Source organism: Condylura cristata, unplaced genomic scaffold, assembly GCF_000260355.1.
Source record: "Condylura cristata isolate star-nosed mole 26May11 unplaced genomic scaffold, ConCri1.0 scaffold00027, whole genome shotgun sequence".
Classification (NCBI taxonomy): Eukaryota; Metazoa; Chordata; class Mammalia; order Eulipotyphla; family Talpidae; genus Condylura; species Condylura cristata.
The window spans coordinates 18,346,179-18,363,354 of NW_004567128.1; positions in this window are offsets into that span (position 1 = coordinate 18,346,179).

Below are 17,176 nucleotides of genomic sequence, written 5' to 3' on the forward strand. Positions count from 1 at the left end.
AAGAGTACTCTTTGGAGACATATCAGTTTGTAAAGCAATCCTTGCCACACAAAGTGTAGTCTTAGGAAACAGCAGCTCAGCCTTCCCTAGGAGATTGTTCAAAATGTAGACTCTCGGATGCTACCCCACACTTATCAGAAAATCTGCATTAACTAGATTCCCAAGTAACTCATAGATGCTTCGTGATTTCAATGCACATCTGTTGAAGACCTGCTGTAGCCAGATCTTGCTAAGATAATTCAGCCTTAATTGTCAGACACAGACTTAAATGTTCTTATATAAGCTAGGGTTAATTTACACTAGGAAAAGTATGATAAACTGCAAAGTTGTAGCCTATTAGGGAATATACTCTTCTTCCATAGATATGACAGCTGACTTCAAAATTTCAAAAGACATTTTTAAGAGCAGATTTAGATTCATTGTGAAATTACAGCTTCCATATGCCCGTCGCCTCTCTCCTCCACATGTACATTCTCTCCCACTATCAGTATTATATACCTACAATTCACACATTCTCATCAGCCAAAGTCCATAGCATACATTAGGGTTCACTCTTGTGCTGTACCGTCTATGGGTCTGCACAAATATATGTATCCACCATCACAGTAACATACAGAAGAGTTTTCACTGCCTAAAAATCATATGTTCCAACTATTCATCCCTCCCCTCAACCTCTGGCAACCAACTAATGTTTTTTCCAGAAAGTCATGTTGAAGTCGTATTGTAAGGGAATCTTTTCATATCGGTTTATTTTACTTAGTGATAGCTTTTAATGTCCCACTGTATCTCTTTATGGCTTCATAGCTCATTTCCATACTGAGTGGTATTCAGTTGTCTGGAAGTACACCAGTTTATCCATCATCTACTGAAGGACACCCTCATTTCCATGTTTTGGCAACTACAAATAGAGCCACTATCCAAGTCCTTGTGAAGGTTTGCGTACATACAGTTTTCAATTCATAAATGCCAAGAGATATGCGTGCTGGATTGTACGGTAATGGTATAGTTAGTTTCTTAAAGTTGCACACCCACCAGTAAAGGACAAGAATTCTTGCAACTGAATTTTAATAGGGATCTATGTAATCATTGCTCAAGAAACTTTGGAGTTTTATTTAAGATTCTTATTGTTATTCTTCAAATGTAACTCAAGCAGGGATTCTAATTTGTTGAAAACATAATATCTGAATGACATCTCATGCTATTATCATAAGGATGTAGATAACAAAAATCTATACCAGAGGATAAATATCAAAATATTAACACATACATTTACATTTGATTAATAAATGCACAGTGTTTAGGCTGGAAGTTCATTTGCAGTGCTGATTTTGTTAAAATTGTAACAAGATAATCTGAACTATCAGTGGTAAACTCAACAGTTACATTTTTATAGTTCTCAAAAGATCTCAAATATCTCAGATTAGGTATGTAAAAGAAGCAACTGCAAGTAATTTTTTGTTTTAGAATATTAGTCTACATTTTAGAAGTTTGGTAAAAGATTGCTATGAAAATAAATAAAAGGATAACCTATAGTGGTTTAGTTTCTAACTAAAAATACTAATATGCTTGTTTCTTATATTGAATAGCATGAGGAAAGGAAAGAGAAAAATAAACATTTATTTTGCTCCTCCTGTCTGAACTTGATTTCATTTGATGAGATAAATCTCTTCCATATAGAAGAATCCCAGTTAATTACCACATAGGAAATGATAAAGCTAAAAACTCCCAACACTGCAATATCTAAATGGTTTAAGAAATTACTATGAATCAATTAAACCATATTATAGTATGTTAGGAATGAACTTTTACCACAAAAAAAGATCAAGCTGTCTTCACCGTAACCATCAATATATCTTATCAATTTCATCACTAATACTGATTCAAACAGCATTATATAAACACGGTATAATAAATAGGACACTTACCATCATCTTTGAAGTGTTCTTGCCAAAAAAATATGAATCCCAAATTTAATCAAGTCTCTAGGGCTCATTTCCATTTTGGAGAACTATAATAGAAGAACAAGACAGATGACACCATGGGGAAACAGACAATGCCAGATTCTGGGACATCCTATAGGGTAACTTCCCCGGCTTTGACTGAAGTCAATGTCATAAAGAAAAATAAGTGGAGGAGGCACCGCTCTTGACTGAAAAAGCTTAAACAACATAGTAGCAACAGGTGAAGTGGAGATTCAATGCTTGATCTTGATTCAAATGAAACAACTCTTGGGACAAAGGTAACACTGGAAAATTTGATGATGAGATGAGTATTAGATAACATTCTGGGAATTGTTTAACTTTTTATAGTTGTAAAACTTTCACTGTTTATATAAAAATAGGTACACATTTTTTAGAGATCCATATTGAAATAAGTAAGGGCTTCGGGATATTCATCTTGCTGAGTCATGTCCTTTTAATAACTCTAAATACTGGCACCACTGACTTCCCATCAGCTTGTCACTCTTTTGCCTATTCTCCCAACACCCTTTCAGCCACATTCCTGCTTCCACTATGACTGTACTTCCTAATGGCCTGGGGTTTCCACCCCCCTTTTTAAATACATCCTGCATGTATTTAAGATTCTCACAGTCATCAGAGTCATCTCAACCTATGTTTTCTATATAACTACATATGACAGACTCTGTCCATTGTATTATCTTCTTTTCAGTGCTTTATTATACATTTTCTATGTTACTAATTTGAGGTTTGTCTTGCTCCTATGCTACTGTTTGTCCATGTTTATTAATTCACTTAAATACTTATGGAATGTCTACTAAGTGCCAGACACTATTCTAGGAAATGAGTACATAATTGCTAACAAAGCAGATCCCTGCCCTCTTGGATCTGATATTCAAATCATGGAGGGAGGAGAATAAATGAGCAAAGTGTATAATAGCAAATGATGGTAGTGTTGCAGCCATAACAGGCGAGAATAAATGAAATGGGGCTTGGAGCATAATAGTGCAATCTGGAATTTTAAACAACAGTCAGGAAAAAGCTCTCTAAGAAAAACATCACTAGAATGCTGTTGTGAGCAAAAGGTGAAGGATGTGAAAGACTTAGCAATGTGTTTATCTGAAGGCAGAGAATTTCAGGCAGTGAGGTTTGCCAGTTCAAAGATGCTGAGATGGGAAATTTTGTGCACGTTTTCCAAAAACATCCGTGAAACTTTTGAGGATGCTCCTCCAGTATGGGGTGATAGGCTCTGATAAGGACTTGGTATCTTACTCTGACGGAAATTTAAAAGCAACTGAAAGATTCTGAATCAGAGGAGAAAGATAATCTACTTTATATTTTAAGAGATTATATATATATATATATATATATATAAATTTATGTGTGTATGCCATTTGTCCCTAGCTAGTGAAATCACTAAGTGAATCTGTGTATTTTTTGCACGTTTCTCATCACTTAGCCCACCACATTTCATAATATATTACCTGAATAAATATTTATCAGTTGATTACTAATTTGGGAACTTAAAAGAGAAGCTTTCGTGCCCTCCCTGGGCACAGCACTAAGAAGCAAAAGCCACGTCAGCATGAGTTCGATCCCTGTCCCAGAGGTGACCCACATGGCGTGGTAGACCTCTCCTGACCCACCTGCTGCTCCCCTCAGCAGTGTACTTCGTCAGTTGGCCTGTTTTGAGCCCTGTTCTGTCTCTGGTGAATCCTCTCACTACCCCTGCACCCCTGGCCTGTACCCCAGTTCTGTATGCACAAATAAATAAATCTTTAAAAACAAAAGAGAGAGAAACTTTCTCTCTAATAAAGAACCTATCTTGCTCTTTCCAATTTTGCAAGATGGGAGGTTAAAAAAGCTGAGAAGATTTTCTTGGGAAATCTGAGGCCAAGAAGACTGATTTCAGTGGCAAGAAGGGGAAACATCACTGCAGTCAAAACCCCATCCTAGTCAGAGAACTGGCAGATATTCCAGATTTGCTTTGTATTCCAGAAAGACCACATAAAAGAGCACGTATCCAGCAGCTAAATCACAAGTGAAAAGAAAAAGGCTTTTGCTACTGTCGCAAAACCAGTTTCTTGGTGACAAGAAAGGCATTTCCTGAGTGATGACATTTTGTAAAATATCTAGATAGTACCCTACTGAAGATGTGCCCCGAAAGCTGTTGAGTCACAGCAAAACACCCTGCAGGTGAGGAAACTAGCATCACTACAGGAGCCATTTTTATCATCTCCACTGGGCGCCAGATAGGCAAGACGGGGATTTTCCTGAGGCAGCTGAGCAGTGGCTTGCCTCTTGTGACTGGACCTCTGTTTGTCAATGGAGTTTCTGTGCTCAGAACTTCCCAGAAACATGCCATCACCACCTCCACCAAAATTGATATAGGTGGTACAAAAATCCCCAAAGACCTCACTGATTCTTACTTCAAGTAGAAGACACTGCATGAGTTCCAACACCAGCAAGGTGCCTCAGGGCTTCGACGTGTACATCTCCAATGTATTATTTTCTTGTTGTTCTGTTTATCTTTAATGCAAAATTTTTGTCAAATATTGGAGAGAAGATTAAAGAGGCTTTTGCTTTAATTTCAATATACATCACTGCACTGTAGGGCATATTTATCTTTTCATATTAAAATTAGAGGTCAGATTTCTATTTTCAAGTCTAAATGAAAAAAAAAATATGTGAAGCTCTTAGGGAAGAATTCTCCATGCAGTTTATAAATAAAAGTCTTTATATTCAGTACACATTAAACAATGACAAGATGTACCACAGCATGTACTACAGGAAATGTACATAAACAATTTTAATCTTGAAGGTTAAATCTGTAGGAAAAATGGCAAGTCATGTTCATGGGATCAGATTAGGGCTCTGGATAGAGAATAAATCCCAGTTATTCCACCTATCCTTTCTGTGGCAAGTTAAACAACTGAAGCTTCTTGGCCCTCTATTACTCCATCTGAGAATGAGTAATGTCAGTGTGTCATTTGTCCCACCAAAAGAGTGAGACAGACTTTACTCAGTAGGCCCAGAGTATGCCTCTTGTCACCTTGGTATGAGAACCAGAAGTCAGTCAAGGCCCTGAGAGCTTCAGGAGGCTTATTACCATGCTAGAAAGAAAGGACATCATTTAAATAACGCAAATTGTTCTTGGCTGAGAGCAGCAAAGTTTCTTTAAAAAAAAAATGATTTATTTATAGATACAGAACTCGGATTCAGGCTCAGTGAGAGGATGCACCATAGCCAGAGTGGGGAGCAGAACAGGCAGACTGACGAAGTACACTGCTGAGGGGAGCCGTGCGTGAGACAGGAGAGGTCTGCTGCACCATGTGGGTCACCTTTGGGGCAGGGGGTTGAACTTGCACTGAAGTGGCTACTGCTAGTTTTCAGTGCTGCCTCCTAATCTGTTTGCACCACCAGGCAGGGCCCCAGTAGCAAGGTTTCTAAAGGCTAGGAGAAGCTTTTGTTCTTGCCCATCCTTCACCTCTCCCTATTAAATGAAGAGAACATTATGTCTTGAGCTTCTGCCCTTTTCCTAATGAAAGAAACAATTACTGCTCTCCTTTTTATTACTTAGAAGAACATAGTTTGAAGATCTCATCTAGTTCTAGGTCTATCAGCATACATGTTCATTCTAACAATATCTTTTCACTGAGAGTTACGATGAGGTCTCTGACTCCCAATATGTCATGTTAAGTCTCCCTCTCTGTCTGTGAAGACCAGGCCCTAAACACAGGATTACTATACCTACCATACTCCCTCATTCTTTAAATTTTACAAGTATGTGAATTCTCCTTATATATGTTATTGAATTCATTTTTTCCCATTACCAACCCTTCTGATACTGTTTTTATTACTTGTCTAGTTAGATTAGAGCTGTGAAGTATACAGGATGATGTATTTTGTGCCCCCACAACAACAATTAACCTTTGGGCTTGTTTTATTGAGTCATTATATCCACAGAACACAGCACTGAACCTTGTCCTTAGCAACCTCTAACAAATGGTACCTATTTATAATTATCTAGAAAAGTTTAGAAATCAAACCTCACAACCAAATAGCTTATAATCAAGAGTTTCATAATCAGTCAACTAATTCCAGAATATCTTCTTTCTCCTGGAAATCTTGTAGAGAAAAATGAAAAAGGAGAAATAAAATAAAAAAAAATTCAAGCTGTATTTCTGTGAAACTAGGAGACAGAAAACTCACATTCTCTCAGTTGAATGAAAATATGAGGCCACACAGGAAGCAAGTAATTATGAGAGGGCTGAGGGGAAGGACAGGTGGGAGGAAAGGCATCTCAGACATCGCTTACAAATAGTTGTTCCCCCCAAAAGATCATCCGGTCAGAGAGGAGGTAACTGTATCATGAGACAGAACCCTTCAAGGAAGGAAGAGAAAGACAAGGTTTAGAAAATGTTTAGACCCCCAGAGGTGGCATAAGAATATGTCAGGAAGAAACAGTCTGTAAGAGTACATCACAGCTGAAGAGAGGCCTGTGGAGAGAAATAGGAAATCTGGGTTTGACAAGAGAAGTTTACCTGAATGAGGTTGGGCTTCCTGAGTGAGAACAGAATTGCCCACAGAGAAGACAGGAGGAGTAAGGTGCGAGTTTTGAAATTTGAAATGATATATTAGCATATCATAGTATCCCCCACACCATTTTCTACCAGATGTTTAGGAAATTCCACCTCCATTTAAATATAAGTAGCATGAAAGGAGCTAGCTCTCTCTAAATACAAGGATACACCAGAATCAAATAGGAATGAGAACAACATCAATTTCTACCCATAACAGAATACTCATCTGCAAGTTTCCACAACACAGGTGAAAATGGTTAAATTAACATTACAAAAAGATCTAAAAAACAACAGAATACTAGCAGTATCAAATACTTCAGAGAGTAATTTTAGTTATTCAGGAAGACCACTGAGCATAAATGAAAGAGCTGAAAGGTGACAGAAAACATCAAGTGATGGCCTGAGAACAGGAGGATACAAAATGTGAATCAACCTAACCCACTAAATAGACAAACAAAATTCTAAATGAAGATACAATTGCAAGACATATTTAAAAGTAGTCACTACAGAAAACAAGAGAGAGAAGAAGTAAAAGAAAAGCAGAATCTATTGAAACAGAAGCAAAAAAAAAGAGACTAAAAAAATACAAGTGAAAAGGCTTCCTGTAGAAATTGCCTTTTGCAGCAACATGGATAGAGCTGGAAGGGATCATGCTTAGTGAAATAAGCCAGAAAGGAAAAGGAAAATACTGGATTGTTTTCATGGCGGAAAAGAGTAAAAAAACCTCAGGGAGGCATCACCCTGCTGGAACCTGACTCATGCAAGGAGGTGGGGGCAGAAGGAACTAACATGACCATTAACCCAGTCATAGATTGGCCTTTGGTGAGAGTCCACATAGTCATCCATAATCAGCAGCAAACAGGCCACTTCACAAAGGAGTGAGCCCTTCCCAAAGAGAAAAGGACTCTATCAGGGCAGTCTCTGCACTGGCTCAGGGCAGCAGGCCTCTGCCCACCTGTGCCTTTGCAGGTGCTTCTTTCCACCCACTCTCTCCTCCCTCTGCAGGGCAGCAGCTTCCTGCCATGACCTGTACCATGCTGGTGCTTCTCTGCAACCATAAGGCCTCTCTCTCTTTCCGGGCAACTCGTCCAGCCTCCTTGTGTCTATGCAAGAGTCCTTCTCTGTCTGTCCCTGCTCCTAATAAAGCTGCTCTCTGAGTCTCTGTCTTTTGGAGAAACTTGCCAAAGGAACTCATAGCATGCTGCTGGAAGGAGAGCTCTGGTGAAACCGTTCCCAGAATGAATCCAAGAAGCCCAAACTCCAAAAACAACATCAGTTTCACTCACAGCAGAAGCATAAGGGACCAGGGTGTGTGTGTGTATGTGGGAAACAATTGGGATAAAGAAAAAATGAAAAACTGTGAACAACTATAAACCAGAGATATTTCACAGGGGTGGAGGGGTGGAGATGGGAATAGGATCAAAACTGGGGTGGATGGGAAGAACACATGGGACTATGGTGATGGCAAATGGATGAAATGGTGGTGGGAAGTCTATGGGGATTACAACTGAGATGAAAAAAATGCACAAAATGAATGATGTTAAAAATAAAGAAAGAAATAATGGATGACATAGCTAGTGGTGGGACTGTAGAAGGTGAGCCTAGAACATTCGGCCATACTAGAAAGAGAGGGCATTATCATTTCATACTAGAACCACAGTAGCAATGTAGCCAGCTAAGATACTCACCCCTTCAGGCTCCCCTGCAACAAGGGATGCCCATTCGAAACAGTCTGGTCAATGAGATGTGAGTTGGAGGTTTCTGGGAAGGCTTTGCTTGTCTAATATAGCTGTTATCCCTTTCTACTTTCATCCTCCTTCTTCCTATCAAGTGGACATAAATCTAGCATGAAAGAGCCATCTCCTACTCTCATGGCAAACTGTGTGGGTAGTGAAGCCAACAAGTTAAGAGAGACAACAGCAAAACAATAGAAAGGTTTTCAAAAATACTTATTTTTTTCCCTGTAATTTTCTTTTTAAAATATATGCTTTATGGGCCCTCCCTGGTGGCACAGTGGGTTAAAGCACAGCACAAAGAAGCAAAAGCCACTTGCGCATGAGTTCGATCCCTGCCTGCCCGGAGGTGACCACATGGCGTGGCAGACCTCTCCTGACCCGCCCACTGCTCCCCTCAGCAGTGTGTTTAGTCGATCTGCCTGTTCTGCTCCCCACTCTGTCTCTGGTGAATCCTCTCACCATCCGCATCTCTGGCCTGTACCCCAGTTCTGTATGAATAAATAAATAAATCTTTAAAAAAAATATATATGCTTTATTTGTTTGTTTGTTTTTGGGGATATAGGCCACAGGTATGGGGGGATAGGGAGGAGAGGATTCCCCAGAACCAGAGTGGGAAGAAGAACAGGTGGATTTACTGAAATAAACTGCTGAGGGGAGCAGCGGTGGGACAGGAGAGGTCTGCTGTGCCATGTGGGTCAGCTCCCAGGCGGGGAATCAAACTCAGGCCATAGTGGTGACAACTCTGAAACTTAAACCCTAGGTCACTAGGGTGGCTCAATTTCTGTAATTTTCAGTTGATTCACAGGATATTTTATTGACAATACTGAAGAGTTGTCGGAATTAGAAAACGCAGCATATGTGAAACACTTCAGGAAATCTCTGGCACATACCGAGTTATGTCACTGACATTAGTTCATTTCTATTCTCATATGTATAACTGAGCTTTGACATTTGCCTTTTTGTGTTTTAACCTTTCTAAATGAGGATTTATTTGAAACTGAAGATAGTCACAAATAGTGTCTTCTAGGAGGAATTGTGAGATAAGGCAGTGTGGTGTAGTAAAAAGTGTACAGAATTCTACATTGGAAAACATGGCGCCTGTGGTATATAAACTTAGCAATTAAATAAGTGAAACATTGCCCTTTGTATCAGCATGGATGGAACTTAAGGTTATTATACTAAGGGAAAGAAATCAGAAAAATGCATCAGTTTTCAATGGTTTAACTCTTAAAAAAAATCAAACAAGGTAACAGATAACAAAAACAATTCAGATTCTATGAAATATATAGTGGTTTTCAGAGAGGGAGTTGAAGGCAGGATGGGATAAAAGGGCAGAAAGGATCAACCTCACAGTGAAAATAGCACTTGAAATCTGGGTGGTGAGTGAAGTGAAACTTCTACATAAATAGAGATAAAGCATACCCCTGAAATTATATGTATATAATATATATAGTTTCATAAACCAGTACAAACATCTCTGAAAAGAAGTCTACTGAACTCCAGGTTAGAAACTTAAGTCCTTGTGTTTGCTCAGAGTTTATTTAACTTAATCTGGGTTAGTATCTGTTTCTTCAAGATGATCCATGTAAAGTGCTTCACTCATTGGTCTGGCAAGGAGTGATGTTCAATTAATTAAAGCAATGGTGGACGGTTTGATGTACTCTAGTAGTCTTTAGATTTACTGACCTAATAACACAGGTCCTTTGAGGGAAAGGTACTTAAAATTTATGTGCCTCAATTTTATTATTTTTGAAAGGGAAAGGTTAATAATAATAATACTCGTGAACTCTATTGGGGATTAAATAGTCCATACACAAAATATGCATGCAATATACAAACATAAAGCAAATGTTTGCTGAGTGCTAATTTTTAGGGCTATTAGTAGTGTTTGTCCAAATAACTGTCTTGCTCTGGCTTCCGATTACTGAGTTACTTATGCACTGACAGAATCTAATTGCTGAAGAAAAGAGACTATGTACCTTGAAACTTTCCTGACAAATGTGTGTGAGTTTCCCAGTCTACTGGGAAGCATTAGCTTGACTATGGACTATTTGAAGGCCTCCTGTTAGGCTCCTGTGGTGTGGCTGATACAGGGCATAAATGTACCACACAAAGGAACAGTGACACTACCCTCTTCATTTCTATCTAGAGACAGCCATCAGTCACTAGGCTGGACTCATTTTCTGCTTCTCAGGGCAGCATTAAGTGTCCAGATACCCAAAACAGTAGCACTGTAATGCTACTGCCATGTTTTGAACAGAAACATATTTTGTTAATATTAAAGGCATATATATGTAAAGATCACAAAAATTTTGAAAAGTTTTTGAGGAAAACACCCAGCTTTTGGGCTCTGTGGGCCAGTGGGAAGATTTAGGATGCCAACTTTGTGTGGCCAAATTCAAAATTACTTTTTTTTTCCAGCACCTCTTCTGTGTTTGTTTTTTCTCTCTGCGAGTGTAAAGTGGATAGGAAACCCTAAACAGAACCAAGTTTCCAACAGACAAAGGCACTGGGATTTAAAATCATGATTTTAACTGGATTTTTTGTTCATTAGCACTCTAGTGCCTGAGGAGTTACTGGTCTGCTAATGGAAAGATCAAGGAGAAGGCAGTAATAAAATCTCCATTTATCACAGGGACACATTTCCCTTCTTGGTTTCCTTTCAAATAAGTGCAGAGATTATCCCTGAGAGCAATCCTCCATCTGTCTACAGTCTCTGGAGCTTGATCCCGAATTCTGGCTAATTCTGAGAAATATAAGTGTGGAAAGCATAGAGCCAAAATTATGCTTTTACTTGTTAAGAAGGCAGTAAGTGTTTGAACTGAAGTTAATATGACTTCTAAAGTTCCTGTTGAAAAGTCATTAGTGTATGAAGCCACTCAATGATCTATAGCTTCTTTGGGAACAAACTCAGTCTCTCAAGTTCACCCATGAATGCATCTTCCTCTGAGAGGATGTTGACATGTTTATTTTTACTGGGTGAGGCGTGGCAAGGACATTCATGCATTTGGGCCATTTCTACACCAAAAAAAATCTTTGCCAGAAGTAATGTATATCAGGGGTGGTTTAACCATCCTGTGAGACACAATTAATAGATATTCTTTCAAAGGTCTTTACAATAACAACGTCTATTAGGAAAGTTTCATGCTAATAACAGAGGAGCAGAGAGAGTGTGAAAAATGGGTTACAGAGCTAGAGGATCTTTATTTTGAGATTTATTGAATATGAACATATCCAAGGGAAAACCATATTTCAATTTGAACAGCATTAACTTTGGAAATGCATATTTGGACAAAGCCCATTCTGTAGCAGGTGCTACAGCAGTTTTGTAAAAACAACTTGGAAACCTTAGTAAGTGCTGCCCCAAGTCACTAGCTCCAGCCAAAGCATGGAGAAATAAAACGAGTATGTTAAAATAACTTTAGGCCCTCCCTGGTGGTGCAGCAGGTTAAAGCATAGCACTAAGAAGTTAAAGCCACTTCAGCATAAGCTCGATCCTTGCCCCGGAGGTGCACAGCAGAATTCTCCTGAACTGCCCACTGCTCCCCTCAGCAGTGTACTTCATCAGTCAGCCTGTTCAGCTTCCCACTCTGTCTCTGGTGAATCCTCTCATGACCCCTGCACCTCTGGCATGTACCCCAGTTCTGTAAGTTCTGTATGCATAAATAAATAAATCATTAAAAATAATTTTATTTTTTTCTTTGCTAAGAAAATAAGGTAATATGAAAGGAAACTGTCTTATAGTATGATACCCACTCTATTATTCCTTATTCATCTTATGGGGAACCTTTCAACAGAGCACTTTGATACTTCCATAAGAAGCCCACATTTCCATGCCCCAATTCAGGGAGAAGAATCAGAGACTGCTTATTCATCTGTACCACTGTGTTGATAGCTCTCCATTTGTTCATTCATCGCTGTTTTCAGAGGCTAACTTCAACGAACTGTTCTGGTTGTGCCCTAATGGTCTCTGGCAAACAGAACTCCAACAGGAAATCAGAGTTTTTATTCTTTCAGTCTCCCTCCATCTTGGACCAAGTCCTGGAAAGAATTGTTTCCTATCATATACTTCCATTTCTTTTGAGTGCCCCTTCCCTACACCTATAGAGTTTCTTGGGGTGTTAATGGCTGAAACCCTCTGTCAGGCCTAGTTGCAATTTGTGCTCTCTTATTACCAGCATCGGGCTGCATCACCAAGCCCTTATTGGTTTCTCTTAATGCTCCCTTAAGTTCCCTCCTTTAAATCCCTCCAATTGCTCTCTTCTAGGTGACACATCTTCCTGGTAGGAAACTAGATGATAACTTTCCCCATGTAGCACAGTATGTAATCCATAACTAGTACTTAATAAATGCTCCTATTGTTCTTATATGCAAAACATGGTTACTGCATTTAAATCAGATTCTGTCCAATTTTAAACCAGCAGCATTTGCATCTTTTAGTGTTTTTAGCACTGCAGAATGTTTAGTTCTTTGCCTTTGCAAAACCTCAGTGTAAAGAGTATGATTGTGGAGATTTGAGGGACTGATACATCACTGCAGTTCTGAACATTCAAAGATTACAACTGAAATTTCATAAAATCTTTCAAATCAATTACTAAGTGTAAATATTTTTTTTTCAATTAGCAGAATTTATTAAAATAACTTTTATGGAATATAACCCCCCCCACACACACACATAGATATGCCCAGTTGCTCTAGGTCTGAAATTGTATGCATTTTCGTTTTATTTGTTTCAATGACATTATCACTAATACCTGGTTTTGAGCTTCAAAGGTCAGAAAAAAAGAGGCTCATTCTGAACTATAAACTGGAACTGTCCTTTATTTTACGATGCTTAGAAAAACACTGATGAAAGAAATCTTTTCCTCAAATATGAACTTCAGCACCTAAGAAAATTAATTACATTTAGGGAAGGAAAACTAGTATTTCAAAAATTGCTGTACGTAATTAGGTCTATTTTTCTCAAAATGTTCTCTAGAGAAAGTTGGCACCATATCACCTGCAGAGGTTTTCAAAAAATATAGATTATCTGTCTCTAACCAAAACCTATTGGATCCAAATTTTTATCTTCTTCATAAACTGAATATTAATTTTGTTAACTTCCCTATACTATATTACTGAATACAAAATTTGACAACCATTGCAACAATAAGTCACACAAAATGACTTTCTATAGGGAAACTGTCCTAAAAATTTATTTATATAAATAGAAGGAATATATAAAATGAAATAAAAAACACAAAAGATTTTGGAATGACACTTTTGATATAGTTACGAATTTAGAAGTTGTCAAATTTAAAATTAGCAACTATATACAGTACGGACTGCCTGTAATAAACAAAGTAACAAGGTTACCATGGGATGATTTTAAGATATTTAAGGAATAAACAGTTGTCCGTCATAGAAAAGCATTTTCTACTTTCTGTTTGTTATTTTTCAGTGTGTGCCTAATTTACTGATAGTTTGTGATCTCCTTTATAGTAAGGGTTAAACATTTTACAATTTATGTTTTACACATATTTGCATCATATATGATCTTTAATTCTTAGCATGGTATTTGATGAATCACAAGATGGTTATAGATAATTACTGAAAAGAAATGAATGAATGAAAAATCTCATTTTCTGGGGAGAAGATAAAAGATGAGAGTTATTTAGGGAATAACTAAGTATTCCGTAACAGTGTGGCATAGAGTTCTCAATAGGAATGTTTCATGATGACTAGAATAGTCATTTAGATATTAAATAAAGGAAATAAAAGTCAACCTTGGTGAACCTAAAAAGTCTGTTAACACAAAAGCAAGACTTGAGCTGCACATTGATGTTTGCAGATTTGGCTCAGAGAAAAGTAGCACAGGGAAGGACATGCAATTGGCTGAGGATGATGGTTCCAGTTGTGTCGAATGTGACAAAAGTGTGAAAACAAGTAATGATGAATAAAAAGTTGAATACATGACGAAATATCAGACTGAAGAAGGGAGCAAATGAGTGAGCAAGAGATATGAACAAGTGAAGGTTGTTAGGGTGTGGAGAGTTCAAAGAATATGGGAAGTGGGGGCATAAGTGATTGGTGGTCACTGTAGGTAGGGGCGGGGTACGGGAGACCTCAGCTGTGGCTGACTTCCCTTTTGAATGGAAGGTTCTAGACCTTCCATTCTAGAGCTGGGAGGCCAAAGGGGACACAATGAATTACAAGGAATACAGCCTCTGCAGCATCTTTTTAATCCAAAAGTCAGGGGCCCAGGAGGCATAAGTGGATTGTGGACCAGGTTTGGAGTCTGGAAATTCTGTGGGTAAATAGAAACAAAGCAAACTAACCCTTAGCTCTACTTCTTTGAAAAATCCCTGTTGTCCTCTTCTAAATCCCCACAATCTACTACTCTCTATGGAATGACACACCTACAGAGTGACTTTATAACAAAATGAAAACCTGTATTATTTTGAGAGAGGCACAGAGAGAGATGCTCTTTTTCCCAACAAATGTCTTTTATCTCACTCTAATGAATGAAGTGTGGTAAGATAGCTGCATAAAGTCACAGTGCTAAAATCCCATTTTCCCTTCTAGAAATCCAACGCATGCGCAGCGTGAGCCTGGTGAAAGGGCACACACTTCGCTTGCAGGAGCAGACCAAGAGCATCACACATCCTGAACAGAAGCACAAGTGGTAGAGCAAGATATGCCATCGTGAGGGTGGGCGACATGACGGAAACAGAAAACAACAGTGCTTCCGGCGGGCTTGCCACCCTAGCAAGATGCCATTGCCTTTCCTTTTGCCGCACCTACTCCCAGACGTCTGCCTGGCTCCCACTGCACTGCCCCGGTCAGACCCAAGATGTTCTATTGCTCGACTGTTTCAGAACAATCGGCACCACCTGCCTGCAGCTTCCACGCTGCACATGCGCCTGTCTGGTGAGAGCCAAGCACGCACAGCGCATGTGCGCCCCCGGTGGCTCACAGAATGTCACTAGCTGCTAAGAGAGGAGAACAAAGGCAAGCTTGTCACCAAGTCAAACTGAGCAACTGAAGTCCGGGAAGGGGCCTCCTAGGGCTGTGGAACCGAAGTATCTCTAAGATCACAGAAGTCTCATTCCAATTCATGGTGATATCTGGTGACAGAAGTTTCTCGGCATTGAGGCAATTTAGGGCACAATCAGCCAGATGATATGGGGGTGCTCACAACTTGACGCCTGCTGCTGAGATAACACCCAGCTGTGATTTTATTTCCCTCTGTTTGGATAATACAATTCGCTCTTACTGCATTAACTGAAATAGACTGCCAAAAAAAAAAAAAAAAAAAAAAAGGCTGGTCTGAGAGAATACACACTGAAAAAAAGTCAACATTCCCAACTCATCTTAAAATCACAGCAGCAACAGGGACATATTTCCAAACAGTAAATCCAGGAGAGAAGATTTGGCCTGGCCAGACTGTGGTATCATCTCACATGAACACACAACCGTGAGGATGACTGCAGGAATGAGATACTGGCTGCAAATTTACGGACTTCTTGGAAACATCAAATACCAAGCACAATATACTCCCCACCATAGATAATGATCTTTCAAAAACTTCATTGTTTTTCCACTCTGTTCATATTCTGCTTGCACAAATAAAAAGAAGTTACATAGGTTTCATTTTCAAATTCTAATATTAGTCAATGTATCTGCCCCCTTAGGAAATGGGTTTGACTCCTAAGTGAAGGCTTTGCTTACTTTTCCTCTTAACCTGGATATGATTACTCAAAATGCAGGACATTCTTATTGTCATATTTATGGCAAAGCTGTTAGTGATTATGACATAGCTGATCCCTGCAGCATAGTTTGCTTCCTTTTTTAGCGTGTCATGTCTGGCATGCCAAAGTTTTTTGTAGGCTGGATGATGTGCAAAATTTAGGCAGAGATAGAGATTAAAAAAAAAAAATCACGGCTGGCAATGACATTCTACAACATGAATTTCATCTATTTCTAACGCACATCTAACAGCATTAATGAGGACATTCTGACACCAAAGTCTGGCTGCTTTTATCCTGTGTTTAATATAAGCAAAGCCCTTCTGATATGGCATAGAACCCCAAATCTCCTCGCCCAACACATTATTCATATTTCAGCCATATTTTTGCAGATGAGTGTAACTTTTAAGTGCTCCACATATGGCAACAATGTCATGGTTTTCTACCGTGGAAAGGCTTTTTCCTCTGGAAAAAAATGTGGGCAAGAAAATATAAAATAAGCAGAATAATAAGCAGAAACATTTATGGTCTCTATCTGGCTACTCAAATATTTTCTCATACATCTTTAGTTAACGGTATTTTATGTTATCTGTCAGAAAGTTATAAATTTTCCATGTAAACAGAAAACAGGCTTAGCATTTCACTGAAGTGGAAATGAAAATCTAGAACTTACATGGATGAATTGATAAAATCTACCTACAATGGAATTGGTTAATGGGTTCACCAGGAGCAAATGAATAAAATGAAAAGGGAATTACAGTGTGATTTACATTTTACTCTTTTGAAAAATGACTAAAACATGACTCACAGCCTCCTACCCTATGTTCCACAGAGTTGTTAACTCCTGGAGTTAATATTCAGTATGAATCTTAGGGAAAAGGGAAGGGGCAAATACATGAATGCAAGATACACAACTGGTCCTTGTCTTACAGCATCACTGGGCCATGGAAACACCTGCTCATTTGTACTTTTGTCATTTAGTTACACGGTGGGGACAGACCAACAGCAGAAGGCTGTTGAAGCTTTCTCTGACAAGCTTCAGCTTGTTTGGTCCTAAACCTAGTTCTTCTCTATTAGTAACATCCTAGAAAACTTTGCACACTGACATTTTAAAATCAGTAAGCTGATTTTTTTAATGACATTGATATGCATTTGGTCATTGAATTTCCTGC